Below are 21,954 nucleotides of genomic sequence, written 5' to 3'. Positions count from 1 at the left end.
AGTTCCCAGGGACAGATTTCCCCAGTTACCTCTCTGTTTTTAGTATTACCTCGGTCTATGGCTTCCCTCCCCGTGTGGCGCTCCCCACATCAGGCCCTTTCCTGTCAGATCAGGTGACAGCAAAAAATAAATAAATAAATAAATAAATAAAGGGGCAATTCAGTCCATACACTCGATGGTTGGTTAATCCATCTTATAGGAGGAGGGGGCAAGGGACGGGGGACATGAGACTGAATTTATGTCCCTCCTGCAGGGTAGATGAAGTCTGGGAAAAGAAGCTGGACAGGTGATTTTAAAAAGCAATCTTGTTTCAAAGATGATTATATTCTGTGAAGCGGTGAAATATGACCATTCTCTGTCCCATAAATATCCTCGGAGCATAATGAAAAGCGGTTTCCACCCTTTCACATTTAGCTTGGTCCACAAGCGACACAACTCAGGAGAATTACCACCAGCAGCCCGGAGGTCAGCATCGCTGTCTTGAAGAGTTTGTTGCCTGTGGAGCTTGTGAACCACAAAACATCAGCATGGAGATCAGCTGGGGGCAATCCGCAGGGAATCAGGCATGGCATGGCTGCAGCCTGCACAGGCCTGCACAGGGAGCAGGCTCTCCATCTGTAGACCCTGGAGCTCATGGGATCAGAGGATGATTTCTATCTGTTCTCTATACCCACCAGGGTTGAGCAAAATGGATGGGGGTGAAAATCCAGCAGGAGGTATTTGGGTTAGATGATCTCCAGAGGGCTCTTTAAGGCCCAATTCAATGAACAGTATGTTTTTTCTTATCTCTGAGAAGAGGTAGCCTTCTATAAAAAACTTTGTGTACTTCTGAAAAAAAAATTGTACCCGTGAACTATTTGTTGAAATTTTATAAATGTCTGCACTTAAAAAAAAATTTTTTTTTAACAGTAGTTAAGTGTTCAAATTTGCCAAAGACCCACTACAGAAATTTGGGCTTTATTTATTTATATATCTTTCTCTGTACTTATTCCTTCCTTCTTCCACTGAATTTTCAGAAGGAAATAAAAGTCATTTCCTTTGCCAAAAGTCTCTCTACTCCCAGCAGTCCTAAATGTCAGAAGACAAGCTAAGACCAGCGTTGGGAACTCAGGGTAGGATTGTTGATACTCATCCAGAAAATTCTCATGCAGTTTAACCATATACAATATCTGGAGGGTTGTTATTATTCTTACTTTTCCTTAGGGGCAAATATATAGATGCACATTTCTAGCTCATTGAGCTTTTAGTGTGTGTGTGTGTGTGTGTGTGTGTGTGTGTGTGTGTGTGTATTTAGAATTTCAAACTTACAGAAAAATAGTAAAATACAAACATTTTTTTTCTGAACCATTAGAGAGTAAGTTGCTGACCTGATATCCCATAAACTCCAAATACTTTAGTGCAGAGGCGTATTCCTACATAACAAGACAAGTACCCGAGTCGGGAAATTAAAATTGATATTTTATGACATCTAATCCTCAGACCCATTCAGGTTTTGCCAACTGTCTCACTGATATTCTCTATAGAAAGAGGATCTGCTTTGGAATCAAGTGTTGCATTTAGTTATTGCGTATCTTTGGTTTCCCTCAGTTTAGAACAATTCCTGGGTCATTCCCTGACTTTCATGATCATGACACTTATGAAGATTACAGCCCAGTTTTGTTTTTTTTGTTTTTTAGGAGAAAAACAAAATGCCCTTCCATTTTGTTTCCTCATTATTAGATTCGTGTTCTGCGTCTTTGGCAGAAATGCCACAAAAGAGATGCTGTGCTTTTATTGCATCTTATCAGATGGAATGTGATTTTGATTTATATCATTACTGATAATGTTAACTTAGATCACCTGACTAAAGTGGTGTCTGCGGCCTTCTCTGTAAGGTTACAATTCCCTTTTTAATTAGTAAGTATTTTGTGAAGAGATACTTTAGCACCATGTAAATATCCTGTTCCTCCTAGGTTGGTTTGTTTTTACATCAGTATGGAGTTGCAAAATCCTATTTTATATACTATTATATTTATTTTTAATACAGAAAACGAACTGTTATATTTATAAATTACTGTATTTATTTTGATAACACAAATTGCCCCAGATTTAGCCAGTGGGATCCTCTTAAAGCTGGTTCCTACGTCTTTTGACATGCCACCGTCAGTCTTTTAGTATTTTGTTACTTTCTCGCACAGCAATATGTTCCGGGCTGATCTTTTTCTTTTGCTGATGTACACTGGAACCAACCATTTCTCTAAGAGGCCTAGTTCCTGTTAATGGAAGATGGTATTTAGATACCATGGTTTGGTTGCTAGATGTGCTCATCGATATTGGGCTGTTACTGCTTCCTCTTAGCTCTTTTAAACCCCTTAGATTTTAAGAAATGATCAATTTGTCAAAATATGGCTAGTAGCTTTTCTCAGTTGGAGGCTTTTTTTTTTTTTTTTGACTTTATGGTAATTCGGGATGCACAAAAATAATTGATCATCTCGTAGCCCAATTTATCAATTTCTTTTTTGTTTTAGCTTCTGGGACTTATATCTAACTCAGGCATTTCACACTTCACAGTTACAAACATTTCTCCCCATTTTTTTCTAGTACTTTCATAGAAAAAAATTTTTAAATCTTGATGTGCACCTACTGGCACATTGGTGAGAAATTTGTGTTTCATTTGAAGAGTAAGCTCAGTGCCACAGACTGACACATCTGAGGGAAAGCAAGGCCACACCCAATTTTAGATATGTAGGTATTTTGTGACGTTCTTAAACAAAGTATTGGTTTTCTACCCTGGTTGACCATTAACATTATAGCGGCAACTTTCATAAACCACAACGATACCCAGTATCTTTCACACAAAGCTATTGAATCTGATCGCTGGGAATTTCTGGGTAAGAATTTTTTTAAAAAAAGCTCTACAAGTGATTCTAATGTGAATGAGAATGACTGTCTCAACTAAACATCCTCACAGCTGTCTGAAATTCTACTACGTAACTGCTTCCTTTGGATTAAGCAATTCCTTTTTTGGTTAGCTTTTTTAAAATCAATATTTTTCACAGATTTAACACTCAAACATGTAATAATTTAGCACTAATGAGTTTAGCAGGTTTTAAATCAAAATAAAAGCGTTAAAACTGTATATGTGAAGAAACTATGCATTCAGTATGCCCAGCTCTCCAGGCTGGTTGTGTGAAAGAAGGTATCAGTTAGCTAGACCATGGTGGCATGGTGTGAAAACAGAGAGAAGTTTTGCATTAGCATGATCTCAAGAGGATTCTTAGAGACAGAACTGGACTTCTGGAAAACAAAGAGTAACCTGGGAGGCATGTAATATTAAAAATATAGTTCATCGTCTATGTGATTATGGACAAGTTTACTTAATTTCTCAGAACCTCAGTTTCCTTATATGAAAAAACGAAGCTAAGACTAATGCATGTTTTACACGAATGTTCTAAGAATTAACTCAGATCCTAAAGTTAAAGTTCTAAAGCTAAAGTTTGGACACGGCAAAAACTCGGTAAGTGTTAAATAAGGAAGAGCTGCTCTTACTTGTCCTAATCAGTACTATTTCTGATAACTATTTCTGCATGAGCCAAGTTGTAAACTGGTTTAAATTTGCCTCTTCAGTGGCCTGTGTATAATATTAAATACCATCATTATTTAATACTAATCTTAACCTAACAGTTTTCATCGAGGCAAGTTTTTTAGTAATGAGCACACATTTCTTGATTTCTAAGGAAAAGCTGATAGAAGAAAAAGTACACTTAAAAGAAACTGTTAAGTAGTTAGATTACTCAGTCTAATTGATAGACTTGCCCTGAGTTGATGAATGAATCCATAGTGGTAAATATGCCATAATTTTTTATTGCACTGAAACTCCAGTGCTGTAACATTTGCAGTATCATGTATATCAAACATTCTGAAAAAAAGTGACGCGAGAACATGAGGTGATCATGGATAACACTGAATATAGAAATTCATCATAGTTTTTAAACTAGTATGTATGTGCATATTTCTTATTTTACCTGATGCACATAGAGAGCAAACCGACCTTATGACAGTCTAGAATAGACAAAGCATCTCAGAAATAAGCTCGGAATTATGTAACCTGAGACATGCACAATTTCCTGTACTGTCAAGGAAAAGGAATATAAAGTGCATCTTTAGTAAGCAGGGACAAAAACAGCCCTTAAAAGGGAGGATTCTCTTAAGATAGATAGATAGATAGATAGATAGATAGATAGATAGATAGATAGATAGATATATCTCAACACAGTTCTTTTATTTAAAAGAAATTGATAGTGTAAGTAAACTTTATATAGCAATGGATTCTTTTCATTAAGACCTTCAATGGGGACATTTTTGCCTTGTCAATCAGTTCCAAGACCAGTCCACTGAGGGAGTTGGCACTGATGCTCAAACCAGGCCACTGTTTGGATGGGTGGGGAAGAATATCAAATCTGTTTGCTTTCAGCCAGTAAATTTTATTTAACGCAGTGAGGTAGCTGTCTGTTAGCACTGAGGTAACTCACAATTGGTATAATCTAATACAGGATACATGAAATATTACAGAGAAAAGTAAAAATGTTGTTTAGTAAACCAGGGAGATAGTATTTATATGGATTGAAGTGGTCGAAGAAGGCTTTGTGAGACAGCACTTGACTTGGGTCTTAAATGTAAATAGATAAAGGTAGAGGAAAGAGGAAGAGGCATCCTGGAAAGAATAAACAAGGATATAAACATAGAGGTGGGAATAAGCATGGACTGTTTTAGTTATTGCTATGCAACAAATCACTTCCCAACTTAGAACAAAAGCTATTTGCTATTGCCTATTATTCTAAGGTTACCTGGGTGGGTCTGCTGATCTGGGCCAGGCTCAGCGAATCTCGACTGGGTTTGCTGGTGTTTGGGCTGCAGTCAGCAAGAAGGTCAGCTGGCGGACTGGCCGGTCTAGTGTAATTCACATGTGATGTGAGGCTTGCTGGCTGGCTGTTGGCTGATGTACCTCAGTTAGTCCCCACGTATTCTCATGCTCCAGCTGGCTAGTCTGTGCTTGTTCTCCTCACATGGCAGGGGTACAAGAGAGCAAGAAGAGCAGGATGCCAAGGCCTCTTGAAGCCTAGACCTGAACCTGGCACACAGTCATGTTTGCCACATGCTATTTATTGGTCCATGCATATCACAAAGTCAGGTTAAAGTGATAGGGTATTAGGCTCTACCTTTTAATGGGAAGAAGTGCAAAGTCCTATTACAAAGGTTGTGGACCCCGGGCCGTGGCTGTTTTTGCAAGCAGTCGTCCACATGGGCCAATCTCACTGAAGCACAGAAGCTGTGAAAAGACAAGGAAATAGTGAGAATATATTTTAAAGGAAGATTAGCTTGGCAAAAGCTCATGCTCAACTTTGAGAAGTCATGGACAAGACAGAAGGAGCTGTGGGCTACATCGGTAACCCCGTCAGGATTTTAAGGGTCATGTCTTAGTCCATTTGGGCTGCTATTACAAACTACCACAGATTGGGTACGTTATAAATGATGGACATTCATTTCTTTCAATTCTGGAGGCCGGAAGCCCGAGATTAAGGGACCAGCATAGCCATGTTCCAGTCAGGCCCTCTTCCTCGTTGATAGCCAGCGCCTTCTCACTGTGTCCTCAAGGAGCTCCATCCTCAAGACCTAAACACCTCCTGAAGTCCCCCACTTCTTAATACTGTCACCCTTACAGGTTAGGATTTCAAAGTACGAATTTGGAGGGAACACAAACATTTAGACTGCAGCAGGTCAGATCAAGGAAAGAGGCAGTATTATAAGGATTTTCATTTATTTTGTTGAAAATAACAAATAAATGGTTCCACCCCCTTGAAAATATTTTGGAGTATTGCTGAATGGTGATGTCTCACAGCCGTGGGTTTCTGAACTGGTTTCGCTGCCCACATCTTTGGGCTACAGCCTCTCCGCGGACTTAGGTGGGTCTGAGCACACAACATTATGCTGACTCCCAAAACAGCACCATATCCAGCAAATCTGCTGGAGTGAGCACTTCAGGTGCCCATTCGTCAGCATTCAGCTGTTTGACAACCAAAAGATTTTTTTTTTATGGTGTTTGCACTCTCTTGAGCTAAAAGAGTTTCCCAGAAGATTTGAAACAAATTCCAGTCTCGGTTTCTCAGATCCTGTTTGCAATCTCAAGTATGCTTACTTTAAATCAGGACCTGTTAAGCACCTTATTCATTCTTTTGTTGATGAGACTGTCCGGACGTGAGATCATCAACTACAACCTGCCCAACATCACCATGTATTAACCTTAACTCTACTTCGAGCAATAAATGGTGGTGTTATTGCTTCTAGCAACTCCAGACATTACGTCAGGTTAAAAAGGAAAAGTGTTTATAAATATCGTAAAACTTGCGCGACAGCTAACTTCCATAAGAATTATACAAAATGAAATGAATACTACATAGATTTTTTTTATTTCTTTAGGAAGTCTCAGGAAAAAAATAATAATTGGGTTAGGTCTTAAAGAAACCTTAAGAGGTCAGTCTGAAAATGCTTGTCTTAGGAGAGAAAAATCATTTAATACCAAGCAAAGATTTCTGATACTTATCATACTTCCCGAATTGATTAAAAAATTTATTGCTTTAATAATTCAAAGTTCAATTGTTATTACCTTCCCTGATACTCTTTTCAAATGGCCACACTGTTTTGTTCTAATGATTTTGCTTTTCCAAAGACTTGTAAATCTTCTATGCAAAGATTTAATTGCTTCCTATGAAGGAAGGAGGAGAGGCTGAAAATGCTTGGTTTGGAGCTCCAGAAAAACAAAGCATTTATCTCTATTTCTGTCTGTTAAGTTGTTTTAAGGTTAATAATTGGGAATTGCTCATTTTAAAGCCACATCGCATTAAAAAAAGACACATGCTTCCTGCTGATAGGATTTTCAGCCTGCCTGGAATTTATTATAATTTTATGAGAGAAAAATCTTAATAGCTCAGTGATCAAATACATTATAAAATAATTTTAGAAAACCTAAGTATTTATAATTTTTCTAATTGTTCCTTGTAAATTTCACTTTCCCCCCTCTCATACAGTCATGTTATCAGGATTTAGAATTTTAAATTGCAGCTTTCATTCACTTTACAACAGTATGATGAATGTTTTATCTTCCCTGGGAATTACTATTTCCAGAGGTAATAAGAACAGTCATCTGTTATATGGTCTGCATTTCTTGTTTTCTGTGCTTTTTGTTGTCAGCCTAGCAAAGTTAATTAGATTAATTCCCTACATTCTAGAGAATATTATTAGATATCAATTAAGCATTCAGAAATGGTATTTATATACTAGTTTACGGTTTAATTTTAAAAGACAGTAAACCCATCTAGATTCATATATTTTAATATTTAGTCTTCATAATACACCTTAATATCTATTCGTGTTGTCATTATTTTTATAGGAATTTAGTAGAGAGCCATTTATATATATTTTAAATAAAACATCAGCTGACCTTAGGCATTATTTTACTGTTCGTGTCTTTATCTACATTTCAAATAGGTCTAAGCCCTGGTATATCCTCAAAAAAAAACTTTAAAAAAGAAATTCATATACCCCAAACAGATTGGTTGTCAGTATTAACTGCCTGACTAGATGTCCATTTATTGTATGCTTTTATTATTTTTAAAAATTCTTTTTTGAAATTATTTTCAAAAAAGCTAACATGCACACAGTTCAACCACCAAGTATAATGACACACAGTAGTTCCTTGGCCAACTTCTCAGCCTCCAGTCTTACTCAACAGAGACAGACTCCAAACTCGGCTTTTTAAACTTTTGGTAGTTGACATTTTGCCGCCTCAGTCTGTTAGCTGCAGTCAAGTTTTGAGTTCAGGACAATGGAATATGAGCAAAAGTGATGTAAGCCACTATCAGGCTTATTGAAATCTCTTGAGTATTATTCCCAAGTCTCGGCTGAATGAGGACAACCCTGGGACCCAGAAGAGGGGTTCCTCGAATCACTGTTCGGTATTCCATGTGATTGGCTGCCATATTGTTTTTCACATAGTCTGCCAGTCATTTTTCACTCCAGTAAAAAGACTAAGTCATTCCCCCACATGTGACTTTTTGCCTCTGTTATTATGCAAGAATATGCAAAACAGTTTCTAAAATGTATCAACAAATTTAATAAAATTTTGCCCCAGATTGAGTGATGCATGTCTTCAAATGTAGCTGAAGATGGTAGAGGTTTGATTCACGGAGATGCTTTGTTTTTAAAAGTCTTGCCAATTACAGTAACTTCACTAAGATTTCAAGGAACAACACACATTCATGGCGGTAGCCCTTTGTTGGGTAAATGATTCGCAAATATTTGCTGCCAGCCTGTAATTAGTCCTTTCATCTTCTTCACATGGTCTTTCACAAAGCAAACATTTAAAAATTCTGATAAAGCCCAGTATATCAGTTTTTCCATTTGTGGATCATGCTTTTGGTATCAAATCAAAGAAGTCTTTTCCTAGCTCCGGTTGTCAAAGATTTTCAATGTTTTTTTTTTTTTTTTCTTCAGAGTTTTATAGTTTTACATATAAGTCTGTCATCCATTTTGAGTTAGTTTTTTAATGAGGTGTGAGGCTAGGGCAGCAGTCTTTTTTTTAACCTACAGATATCTGATTTTTATAGCATTATTGTTGAATGTACTATCTTTCTTCCACTGAATGGTCTTTACACCTTTTTCAAAAGTCTATGGAGCATATTTGTGGAGATCTCTTTCTGGCTTCCCTATCCTGTTTCATTGATCTGTTTGTCTATCCCTCCATCAATATCATAGAGTTTCGACTAATGTAGCTATCTAAGTCTTGAAACAGAGTAGACTGATTCCTCCCACTTCATTCTTCTTTTACAAAATGATTTTAGCTATTCTAATTCCTTTATCATTCCATATAAAATTTAGAATAATAATATATATAAAATCTTGTTGACATTTTGATAGATTTGTCCAACCTATATGTCAATTTTAGAACTGATATCTTTATGATGTCAACTCTTCTAATCCATGAATGAATTACATTAGCATTGTGTACTTTTAGCATACAAATATTGTACATATCTTGTTAGAATTACACCTAAGTAGTTTTCTTTCTAAGATATTGTACAGGTATTGTGTTTTTAATTTCAGTATCCATATATTTATTGCTAGTATATAGAAACATAATCAATTGTTGTAGGCAGATCGTATCTTGCCAAATCGCTGAATTCACTTATTAGTTCTAGGAAATTGTTTAGTATAATTTGAAATTTTCTAAATAGGCAATCCTGTCTCCTGTAATTGTGTCAGTTCTATTTTCTTTCTTTTTTTTTTCCCCCCTGATCTGTATGCCTTTTATTGCATTTCCTTGCCTTATTGCACTGGCTAGAAATTTCAGCACTATGTTGAATAACAGTGGTGAATGCAGACATCTTTGTAATGTATGTTAAGTGCAATGTTAGTTGCAGGGTTTTTTTTGTAGATGTTCTTTAACAAGTTGTGCAAATTTCCCTTTATTTTGATTTTTCTAAATGAGTGTTGAAAAAATAATTACTCTGCATGAATTGATTTGATCTTGTTTTTTCTTGTTTTTTTTTTTTTTTTTTTTAATATAGAGGATTACACAGAATTGATTACATTAAATAATTTTCAAATATTGAACCTGTCCTGAATCCACAGAATAAATCCTACTTACTCATGGTATATAATTATTTTTTATATATTGCTGAATTCTATTTGCTAATATTCTTTAAACATTTTGTATATATTCATTATGGATATTGGGGTACAGATTTCTTGTTTTCTACTGTTTTTGTCTGGTTGTCGTACCACAGTAATACTAGATTCATAGAATAAATTTGGAATTGTTTTTTGACTTATTTTCTAGAAGAGAATATGTATGGGATTGGTGGTTTTTTTCTTTTCTTTTCTTTTCTTTCTTTCTTTCTTTTCTTTCTTTTTTTTGGTGTTAATTCTTTAAACATCTGGTACAATTGTCTAGTAGAACCATCTGGGATTGGATAGTTTTTTAGGATTATGAATTCAATTTCCTTAATAGTCATAAGGCTGTTCAAATTATCTATTTAATACTGGATGAACTGTGGTAATTCATTATTTTTGAGGAATTGGTCCATTTCTTCTAAAATTTATGTTTGTAGGGCTGTTTTTAGTATTCCCTTACTATCTTTTGATATCTGCATAGCCACAGTTTGTCTTTGGTACTTGGCTTTTATTGTGTAAAAGTCTTCTGCCTTGTTGGGCTGTATTTTTTCTGATCCTTTTCCTAGAGAGAAGAGGTCTTTGTTGTGGTTTTTTCCTTGCTCTCGCTGGCATATCGTTGGCTTCTTCAACTCCAAGTCTGAGATATATGAGGCTAACAAAACTTAGGGAACTCACCACTCTCTCTTTTCTCTTTTCTCCTCTCCCCAAGTTTCTCGTTGATCTGCATTCTTCTCTCCAATTACCAGTGTCTCATGCTGTTTTATATAGAATGTCCAGGGTTTTAAAATTGTATTTAACAGGGCAAATAAGGATATAATGTCGACTCTATCTTCCCAGAAGCAGAAATACAATACATTTGATTTTAAAATGAGGAAACTGAAGCCTTGGGTGAGAATCTGCAGTTAATAGTGGCATGGCCAAATAGATCCATTTTTTCTCAACTCATTATCCAGTGCTCTTTGTAACAGTGACATTCAGCCATCTGCCTTGCACTGTGATGTTACAGAAATAGTGTCAGGAGAATCCTGTACAGACTCTCAGTGCCTCCCAGCCACTTATTTTACTTTGTCAGAACCTTTGCCTAGTTTTAGCCACCTTACTATATTGCTGTCTTCAGTGGCTGAATTCCCATATATAAGCAGCTTAGAGGCAGAGATGTGTGAACTTAAGGGAAGGCAGGAGACTTAAAGCTATAGCCTAGGAAATACTGTGTTTAATAATATATTATTGATGGTGGATTTGGGGATGGTGGATGGAAATCAGAAGTGCTAAATCACCGCAAGCCATCCAAACACCACCTGTCTCGTGTTAAACCGTAATGTTACCAGTTTGTTGATATGGTAGCCTCTGTTGGTTTTAATGAATTTAGGACAAAGGTGGGATATTTTATTTAATATAAGTTTGAGGTTATCTTTGGCATTGGAAGATTAAGAGAACTTAATTTAAAAATGTGCTTATTTCCCCCTACTGTTGGCATTAGATGCACATCCATATCTACATAAAAGCAGAATCTGTCATTTCTGAGTTAGTTCCACTTATCCTTGCATAAGTCTCAAGTATCAAAATTGATTTTTTAAAATGTTCGTTTGAAAAACTGCAGAGATAAGATTCAAGGATGCTTGCTCTTCGAGAAGGATTATTTATTAAGGGAAAGACTTGTCCTTTGAAAATTATTATTATAATTATCACTAAGAACCCAATTCTATATTTCTTATTAAGGCAAAATCCCTATTGAGGCAAACCCGAGACGGATGTTGATCGCAGGGGGATATCTGTCTGAATGGGCCTAAGTAATCAGCTTTGAAATGTCACTCAAAGGAACCAGCAGGGCAGAGGCTGTTCCTTGGCAGATTGCAATACAAGTTTTGTTGTTGTCGTTGTTGTTGTTTTAATTGCCAAGGGTTTTACATTATCCTTGCATCGGTAATTATCCTGAATAACTCCAGATAATATTGAAGACTTGAGAAGAAATTAGGTTGGAACAGAGAGAGTGGCATGGAAGTCCAGGGGGCCATGTCAACTCACTGAATATGTCGAGACTCACTGAATTATGTACTCTCAGAGTTCAAGTCATTTTGTTCCAACCCACGACGGTGGGTAACTTTCTAGAGTCACCTTGCCATGATGTTTTTCAGTCTCATGCCTGCAGAGACCTGCACGGACGGCCTCTCCAGTCCCTGTGTGCTGACTTCCCTGTCTTCTTTTGTAAAGCTTGACTGTGTTCCTTGAGGCCATGCCAGTATTTTGTGAGTAAATAATGAGAATTTCAGCCTAAATCATTTGAAAACATTAAAAACATTAATAACAATAAGCACTCGGCATTTTGAAAAGCTACATTCTAAAACTTTTAATATTCTCTAGACATGAACATATTGCTGTAAGATCGTTTCTTCCCTAACGAGTATCAAGTCTTCAAGGAGCAAACTACAGCCACTCACCATTGTTTTCAGAAAAAAGCAGTTGACTAGTTTCATTCATTTGCCAAAAATTTTGTAGAAAACTTCACCTCTAATTGCCCTCAGCTCATTTATTTATTCATTTCTTCACTCATCCTATGAATATTTATTGAAGGACTAGTATGTGAGAGGCATTATACTAATCTCTTTTTATAATAAAACAAGTAAGATTCCCATCATTGAGGTAGCATTAAGGTAGTCTAGTGGAAGGGGCAGCCAATAGACAAATAAGCAAAATACACAAGTGCTTCAAAGGAAACAAATAGGGTAGAGGGACGCATGATACATTTTAGAGGAGAGCTGACCCGGAACTGGTGGGCAGGAAAGACCTCTCTGAGGGAATGGCATTTAAACTGAGAATTGAGAGTCAGCTACATAAAAAGCAGAAAAAGGGAATTCTCTGTAGAAGAAAAGCATGTATAAAGTCTCTGAGACTGGGAAAAGCTTGAGGCATTTGAGGAGTCGAAAGGTCAGGGTGGCTGGAGAGAAGTGAGAAAGGGCGAGGGGGCAGGAGATGCGGGAATTTTGTCAGATAGGTCAGGGCCAGATCACATAGGGTCTCGGCGGGCCATCTGTCTTGGTCCCTCTGGACTGCCCTAACAGAATCCATTGACTGGGTGACTTAAACATCAGCACGTATTTCCCACAGTTCTGGAGGCTAGGAAGTCCAAGATCAAGGTGCCAGAAGATTCGGTGTCTAGTGAGGGTCCACTTCCTGGTTCATAAATGGTCATCTTCTCCTTCTGTCTTCACATGGCAGAAGGGGACAGGGAAGTTCTCTGGGGTCCCTTTAATAAGGGCACTAATCCCACTCATGAGGGCTCCACCCTCATGACCTAATCATTTCCAAAGCCCCCCACCTCCTGATACCATCACACAAGGGGTTAGGATTCCACCATAAATTTTGGAAAGACACAACTCTTCAGTGCATAACACTACTGTAAGGAGTTTAGATTTTACTCTTATGCAATAGGAACCCATTAAAAAGGTTTTAATAGAAATGCAACATGTTCATAGATCAGCCCAAACTCGTGGCAACCCAGAGTAGCCATTTTGCAGTAGGGTATAAAATCTGCTTATGAACTTTAAGAAAATGCAGCTGTCAACAATTTATGCCATGTAAAGATCACTTTTTTCGTTGTGAGCAAAACTGATTGGAGGAGACGTGAGTGTCAGCCAGCAGGGAAGCCAACAAAATAGTCTGTGTGAGATGGTGGCTTAGCCTAGGGTAACAGTGGTGGAAATGAACCAGGGGGTTTGAAGTGCTTTTTCAGTGTAGAAGTGACAGAGAAGTTGACAATCAAGCTGCTAGAATGGGTGAACGTGGTGCTGGCCGCTGACGTGGGGAAGTCTGATGAGATAGGGGTGGTGGGCGGGCCGCGTTGAGAGTGTTGTTTTGGACTGACTTGTTGCATTTGAGATGCTGGCAGACATCTGAGAGGAGATGGCCGGCAATCAGCCGCAAACCAGAGCTCTGAGAACAGGCTTGGGGGTATAAATTTGGTTTTTGGGCATAAAGATAGAATTTAATGTGATGGAAACTAAAACGATCACCTAGAGACAGGTTGATAAAAGAAAGGAGAGAGGGCTCAAGACTGAATTAGAGGTCAGCAATCAGGGATCAAAGAGAAAAAGGGGCCTGCAAGATAGTCTAAAGAGGAATTGGTAAAGAGAAGGAAAACCAAGGAAATATGGAGGCAATTCAGCAGAGTGAAGTGGAGGAGAAGAAAGAGAAAGATGAAGTGTCTGCCGTTTTAAATGCTGATAACAGACTGGTTCCTGACTTCAAAAAGCATGAGCGTCCAATCAAAATAAGATGTATTTATCATTTTAGTTATTTCCCATGTTTTACCTACCAGCATGTTTTCCTGCTCATCTGCAGAAATGACTACGCTACCTGAGTCCCGAATGCTGTCAAATCACATACTTTAAAGAAAAGTCCTTCATCTTGCTTTTTAAATTTGATTCTCCCTGAATTCTCTGGAAAACTTCTACAACTCTCTCCATTCCGCTATTATATGCAGAATCTATATCTTCAAAAGCCTCCACACTACAAATGTAAAACTAGATGCAGTTTGTCTTTGAAAGTTATCCATGTTCATTTAAAAACATATTAGCTCTTCACCTTCAATGTATCTGAATTGTCATGTTGTAGGAGCCTTGGAATATTAAGCTTATCGGAAAGTTAGGACAAGTTTTCCCTAGAGGGTAGAGAGTAGTTTTAAATTCAAAGTGGAAAAAAAAGTTCCATATCTTAAAATAGAAGCAAATTTTTTTTCTCTGTTTCACATTCTCTCAAGATATCTGCAATCCTTTTTAAATTCTCTATTTATTATTAAATACAAGCAATTTAGCTCCTTTGTAAGGTTATGCAAATAACTCATCCAGAATTAGCATTTAACATGCAGTTCTTATATCCACACAAATGTTTTGTATAAAGTTGTTTTAAAAAGATTCAAATCTTTATAATTAGGAAGGGAAAATATATTAATAGGAATAAAGGGATACTCTCCTAATCTCCCATATGTAAATTAGCTTATAATTTCCATCACTCACTTTAGAAGCAACAGAACAATGGAACTTTTACTCTTCAGCATTGCCGTCTCTCTCCTTCTCCTGCCAGAAAGGATGGGCTTATACAGATATATGTAAAGGAAAATGATGAGGAACGTTGATTACTTTAGTTTTGTGGGAAAGAGACGTGGGCGACTTGTGAGGTTGAAGCTGATACTCTGCTGTGGCCGCCTGAGGGACAAGACTGAGAAGCAGACCCACTCGTGTTCCCGTTCAGCAGGTTAATTCTTAGCCTCTTTGCTAGTGGGCTGGATCCACCCTTGCTCACCAGATCCTTCTCCACAGTCCCCCCACTCCTTCCCCATCTTTAAACAGACGCCATTACTGTAGAATGTATGAAGAACTTCGCCATGAAGGACTTTCTTTTTGCTTTAGTTTTCAGCTTAGCCTTTGGAGAAAGGGGCCATGCAGGCGGCAGGTAGACATCGGTCAACGGTATAGTGATCTCACTTACTCACGAGCTTGGCTTTTCCCTTCCTAGATTTCAGATGTGCAATGCACAGCCCTGGGAGTTTTTGCATAATTGAGTGGAGTGGAGGATTCAAAACCAAGTCAGACACAGAACCGTTAAAAGAATAAGGTCGTTGAAACTGGAAGTGGAAATGAGAGCTTTGAAGAGACATTAGATACAAAATGGGTTTAAGTATGTTCCTTACAGTTGCCAAGTGGTAGAACTAGAAAAATGGGTGAGAGGTATAAGGGATATACATTTCTCCTTCCATGAACATCTAGGAAACTACCATGTGCCAGGCAGAGCGCTGGCAGAGTGCACAAAGATGAAAATTCGCACCGGTTCACTTCAGGGAAGTTACCGTCCAGTAGAGCGCAGACGTCCAAGCAAACAGTTATATGAAGTCGGGAGAAAGGCAACCAGAGAGGTGTGAACAGGATTCAAAGAGGCAACAGATGAAGGCCGCCTGCGTCTGCTTGGGGGTGCCGAGGAAAGCGTGGGTAACCGCCTGCTTTTCTCCAGGCCCACGGCCGTCACCTCCTCCCAGACCCCATCGCCTCTCATCTGCACCGAAGCAGCTGCCTCGGAGCCTCCTCCGGCCTCCTGTTTGTTGCTTTCGCTTTTTCATCCACGTTGCAGCCAGAGCGATTTTCCAAAAGGCAGACCTACCCGATCGTGTCATTTCCCCGACTTCAAGGCCTCCAATTACTTTCCGTTACCACGTACCCTCAGCCTGGCTTCTCAGGCGGAACTGGCCTCGGCTTCTATCTCTAATCGTTTCCCTCATTGTTCCCCACCTTAAGCTCCAGTTTCAATGAACAACTTGCCATTTTCCTGAGTCACCGTTTCTTTGTGAGCCCTGGGCCTCTACATATGTGTGCTCTCTGCCTGAAACCGCCCTACCCTCAAAATTCACACGTGTGTACGAGAGAGGTAAACACACACACACACACCCCTTTGTCCTATTAACTCATAGTCTCCCCTCTGGTCCACAACACCCCAAGGCCCAGTGTCATCCGTCCTGTGGGTACGGTCCTGTGTTGCACCCTACGTATGCACGTCGACAAGCTCATCACACACGCTGATGCTCGGCTGTTTCCTTTCCAGCTTTTTACTAGGGGGAAAGTTTCCTGAGTGTAGGGAGTATGTCCTTTTCATCACCGTATTCTCAGAAGCTAACATAGTTCTGAGTTCATTGTCAAGGACAACTACGGTTTTTTGTTTGTTTGTTTGTTTTTAACAAATGAGTAAAGAACTAGACTTTGAACAATGGTATCCCAAAATGCAAGGAAGACAATCCCTGTCACTAGAAACACACAGATAAATGTTACACGTCTCAGTGGAGTGACCGCTCCAAACACTTTGAAAGTTTCCAGGACTCTGATGCTGTCTTAGACGCTTTTTACTAAGAGGCAATGTGTATGTAAGTAATCTATGAGCTATGTCTCACCTGGGGACGGCAATGATCTGGTTCCTTGATGCTTTCTCTGGACTGGGCGAAATTCATATTTCAGGACGAAACACTGAGGGTGCCGCCGGCAGAGCCGAGTTCAGCAAGCCTCAGAGCGCCGGCCGGGCGGACGGCTGGGACGCAGGGTCGCCTAGCCGGGTGTTTGTTTCTCCTTTTCGCATCCTGTAAAAATGCAAGAGCTGCGGCATCCTCGTACCAGGCCCGGTCCTCCCCCAGTCTTATCTCCTCGCCCCCACTGCTTCCGACTGCCAGCGCCCGCATTTCTTTGCCTCGGGGTTCCCTTCCTGCCAGAGCCCACTTCAACCCTCACGCAAAGACTGACCGAAGCTGCTAGGTTACTGCCCCTAAGGCGCAGGTCCTTCCCTGGGTCTCGAGGTCCCCTCTGAGATCTGGCTCCAGCTGCCGGCAGTGCAGCTGACTTTTTAACATACCATTTCCTGCCCCCTTCACGGTTCCCTAGGATCGTACACAAATAAACTTGAAATCTTATCTCAGGGGAACCCCACACTAAGGCAACAGTTGACAAGCTCATGTTCTCTCATCTTGGAGCACGAACCTGCTGGAGAAAGCTGAGGGATGAGAATCACCATGACGAGGCTTCGTCCTCAACACGGGTTAAGGCAGGCGAGCAGGAGAGGGACGATGGGCCTGGCTTTGAGGGCCAGGTTTGTAGGAGTGGTGTAACTGCAGGCAGGTGGAGTCAAATCCCTCTGGGGCACTCTGGGAACCAGGGCAGGACTCGTGCCTTAAAGTCCTCCCACCTGAGGGGCGGCTAGTTCTCTATCTGGTCAGTCTTGACTTGGGGGTCAAAGAGGAGTATCAATTCTTGGGCTCTGCCTTCCTGCCCTGCTGTTTGCATTGGGTACTTAAGAGACTCGCCCCCTTCCTCACACATGTGCGTCTTATAAATTTGATTAGGGCAATATATGATAGAGTCTCAGCAGCCCGTGGCTCATGTTTACATACCTATCCCCTGCCTTGGGCTTTACCATTTGATAATTAAAGCCAACAATTGCAAAGCTCTTACCTAAAATTTCCTTTCTACCTTGAGTTTGTGCCAGGGAGAGCAAAGTTCTAACCTGTGGAGGCGTCAGTCAAGTCAGAGACCCTCAGCTTTTAGAACAGGGGCCTGAATGTCTAATTCTGCTGCCCGGTTTTACCCATGAGGCCCACAGAAGGGAAGTGAGGTGCTCTCAGTTACAAGTATGTCCCCAATTCTTACTCTAGGGCTCTCTCTATCATATTCCAGCCCCTCAGAAACAAGCCTAGATGAGTTCACTGGAATTTCTCTCCTACCCTCTTAACTCTAATTAATTTAGACCAGAATCTCCCTTAGAGGACAAGTTCCTATGGGAAGCCAACACTGGCAAATCTGCAGTGTCAAGTCTTCCAAGAGACTGTTTCAATTTCGAGTCTTTTTTCCATGCTCAGATAACCAAGAGAGAGGCCTCAAGATGTGCTTTTTTCCCTAGGAAACCAGGCCTCACAGGGTCAGTCTAGGACTAGCATTCTCCCCCAGGCCGTCGGGATAGCAGGGCCCCTCCACTTCTCTGGATTCCTGTAGCTGGTATTGCAAATCGCATCCACACCAACCTTCTGCTGCCTGCATCCCCGCCCTCAAAAGGGCTAATATTTTGATAGAACTTTCCTCAGGAATGAGGCGGCTGCTGTTAAGTCTGCATGACTCACCCTCCTGTCAGTCACGTGATCGCAAGTCCTCCATCAGAAGGTGAGACTTTGTTAGTAAATTTCACAGCCTTACTTGGAAGCGCCACGTGCCACCAGCATGCCCACTTCTGTAGACTCTATGCAAAGAACTCAGCTTATCTCAATTAACGAGAAATGTACTGGGGAAAACACGAGGAATGAGGACAGCAAGTATTTCAGGATATTAGGCAAAGGCTTACGACTAGGCCTCATGGAGATGGTTTGTATTCTGGTGTTTTGTAATTAACACGACTTAACGTCTTTCTCCTCAGGCTTCTGAGAAATTTCTCTCTACCTGACCATTTTCTATTTTATGACTGGCATTTTTAGAGCTTCTGCTCATTTATAACCTTTATCGCCTCGTGGCCTCTGCAAATAGCCTTCTCTGTGCATGCGTCCACCTTCAACCCTCCTGCTAATTGCTCAGCTCTGTTTTTTTTTTTTTTCTTTTCACTTTGAACTTTCTGAGAAAAATATTTCAGGATTTGAGATTTTTGCCTAATCAACCTTGTCCCTTTCTGGACAAAGCTGTTGTGTCAAACCACATAATAAACCTCCAGACAGCCGATATATTTGCTGGCCTTTCATCACTTGCTCTAGGAGATGGTGTGTTCTATAAAACGCTTAAGGGACCACTTCGATCTGCCTTCCTTGACCGGTGGCTGTGGATGAGGACTTGTTAGGAGAGTCAGTAAACTTCAGCCCGTCTCATTCGTCTCTCACAGAGAGGTCTGAATACGGCCCCCTTTCTTCTTAGAATCGCCACTCTCAGCTCCTCACATTTGTGCGCAGAGCCATGTGGTCTCGTGGCTCCCGGGCAAATAATAAACTTCACTGCTTCCTCTGACCAGTTGCTCCCAAAATACTCCAGACACCTGTCGATAGCCTAAAAAAAAAAAAAAGACTAGATTTAGCTCTTGTGTGCCCAAATTTATTTTGTAAGTTAACTTATAGAACAAAGAGAAATGGACCCTTGGCCTTTTTGAACCAAACCTTAAAGTACATTTTTGTACAAGATTTTGTTTCAGAAAAAGTGATTATTGGCTAAAAACCCTAACTCATGATAATCTGGATATTGAAAATGATGCATATGTGTTTTGGCTATCTTTATGGACGGAGGTTCTCCTGAGTTAGGGATGATTCATTCCCCACTATACAAAGCATTTGGCATTACTAAATGAAGTTTAAATTGGCGAGATACTATACATTACACATGGAAAAAATTTGCATTTTAACATCTCCAGGATGCTATTAAATATCTCAGAAAGATTCATAAAGGAAAGTGTGTCCTAGAGCTTGAAATAGAAAGTGATTGGAAAAAGTAGAAATAGAGTTCCTATTTTTCAGAAAGGAGCCATATCATCCCATAAATCTTTGAAAAGAAGTTTTCTTGGGCTCTTCTCTAGGCATTCAAATGCTTCCCAGGAGCACCTTGACCTTAAATTAACATTTATAGAGTTTAGCTGACATCAAGCTCTGCAGTTTAATGGAAGGTTTAAAGTTGAGGAAGGTAAGTAGTCTAAATTGGTATTGTATATTAAGTTCTGAATAAGGATGCATTTCTACAACTACCACCATTTTCATTTATTTCCCCCTCTAGAACAATAATAACAATTGGCAAAATATATGAAGTGCATTTTCTTTCATGAATAATACATTTTTATATGTTAACCTCATGGAAACAGAAACAGTTCAACAGTAACAGCAGCATTAATGCCGTCTCCTTAAGAAAGGGTCTATGTGACAATATCTGCACTGTCTGACCTTGATAATGTTGTTTTCTGCGGAATCTGTTATATATACAGGTCATAAGAAATATTAACCAAGTGTTAAAACAATAAAGAAGCATCTTTAAAAATAAAGAGAAAATATACAGTGTTACCCATAGATTCTGTTACTGATCAAATGAAAATGAGATATGTTCCATTCTGTTCAAACCAAGAGTACACACTAAGTGGAATACGAATGTCTGGAGAGTAATACATAAAGTATGAAGATGGTGTTTTAATATCGCTAATACAAGAGTTGCCCCTTGATTGTATTGCAAATAAAAACGGGCTTCCAATATATATACAGACTTCTGAGCTGCATGAAGTTCAATTTACAAACCTTTGACATTAGCATAGAAAGGCCAAGTTCATTTCTCCAAGTGTTTAGTCTGCCGGAATAACAGTGATTTGGTCTCTAGAAAAGATGCTTTTGAAAAAACAGGTGACTAGGAGAATGAGTACTGTCGTTATACTGGGTAAAAAGCTTGGGGTCTTGGCCAAGGGGAACTCAGCTCCTCCCTCCTCCTTCCCCTTGGGTTGTGGTGCAGCACCTTCTTCAAAATGGTCTGAGTCTTCCTCTGGTGGCTGGGATGGCCAGGGTGGCAGTGCCATCCCAGCAGGAAGCCCTGAGCCAGACCATCCTGTGTGGGCCCTGGGCTCCATTACTCCCCTTTGGGGTGCTCTCCAGTCCTCTCCCCTGATGTGTGGGATCAGCCAGCAGCTGTGGGGAGCTTCCAGACTCTTGAGGCTGGCCTGGAGTCCTGGGTGCAGAGGAGGGAGGTCTGGTGAGCAAATCATTCTTGCCAAAGGTTCAGCATTTCTTTTAAAGAATTGTATGGGGCATCGAAGTGGTGCTAATGAGCTGGTTTGGAGTAACTCAAATTGCTTAGATAGACAGTAGCTCTTTGAAAAAAAAAAAAAAATGCTTCTCCTCCTAAGGTAAGAACAGCAAGGATTAAAATCCTAGCTAGATTAAAAGACAAGAAAGTTTCTCATTCTTCAAAGATGATGACATATCGCTTGCACCAGAGCCAAGAAGTCAATTAGTTCTTAGCAGTGAAATGTCTGGGAAAATGAGATGGTTTACAAAAATAAGAATATATAAACCAGGACCTATTGACAGGCACTTCCTTATAAAAACATTAATCGTAGCCTAGAGGGCCAACCTCCTGCAGAAGACGTTCTTGCTTAAATCCCGTTGGAGACTTCTGGCCCTAGCAGACTCGCCCTGGGCAGCACCCGTGTCCATTCCGCCCTGTGTCCCACTGTAGCCGTGGCTACCGTAAGCAGGTCTGCACAAGCTCTGCCCCGTTTCATGCTGAGAGCACCACGTCTCTCACCTGCCTGCGCTCTTCGTGCTGTGGTATGGGTCACCTGTGGGCGGGAGCTAGCTCACAATGGGCAATTCTCAACCAAGGGGGAGCCGAGGGAGATGCTGGAGTCAATGGTAAATGCTCCTTGCTATGATTCTTTGGGGAGGGAGGGGTACTGTTCTATTCAGCCACTCAGAAGATGCCAGCAGGGTAGAGCCTAAGTTGCCACAGTGGTGACCAACTCAATAATGCACATTCGATCCCGCCTTTCCTCCTTCTTAGTTTCACTCACTCTGGTCCTTCAGTCCTGGTCCCTAGCACGCTTTCCAAAATAAACTACTTCCACAAAAGCCTAGGTCTCAGGCATTGTTCTCCTGGGAGGGACTTAGGCTAAGACAATAGACTAATATCACCCGTCACTGTAAGTATTCCCCTGGCTTCCACATGGCCTCTCCACCATGAATTATGTATCACTTCAGCATGTCTCAGTGTGGCACAGAGAGCC

At 40.1% G+C, this 21,954-nt stretch overlaps 1 long non-coding RNA gene across 1 annotated transcript in view; it reads right to left on the bottom strand.

Moving 5' to 3' along the window:
* The window catches only part of LOC107514616, a 120,888-nt gene that overhangs the window by 5,289 nt on the left and 93,645 nt on the right, over window positions 1–21,954 (bottom strand). The window contains exons 5-7 of the long non-coding RNA XR_004953409.1: window positions 17,217–19,253; window positions 16,640–16,822; window positions 4,827–5,308 (exon numbers count right to left, since the gene is read on the bottom strand). This is a non-coding gene — a long non-coding RNA (uncharacterized LOC107514616). The remainder of the gene's footprint in view (window positions 1–4,826; window positions 5,309–16,639; window positions 16,823–17,216; window positions 19,254–21,954) is intronic.

The sequence above is a fragment of the Rousettus aegyptiacus genome, unplaced genomic scaffold (genome assembly GCF_014176215.1).
Source record: "Rousettus aegyptiacus isolate mRouAeg1 unplaced genomic scaffold, mRouAeg1.p scaffold_m13_p_11, whole genome shotgun sequence".
Classification (NCBI taxonomy): domain Eukaryota; kingdom Metazoa; phylum Chordata; class Mammalia; order Chiroptera; family Pteropodidae; genus Rousettus; species Rousettus aegyptiacus.
This window is presented reverse-complemented; position numbering and strand designations above follow the sequence as displayed.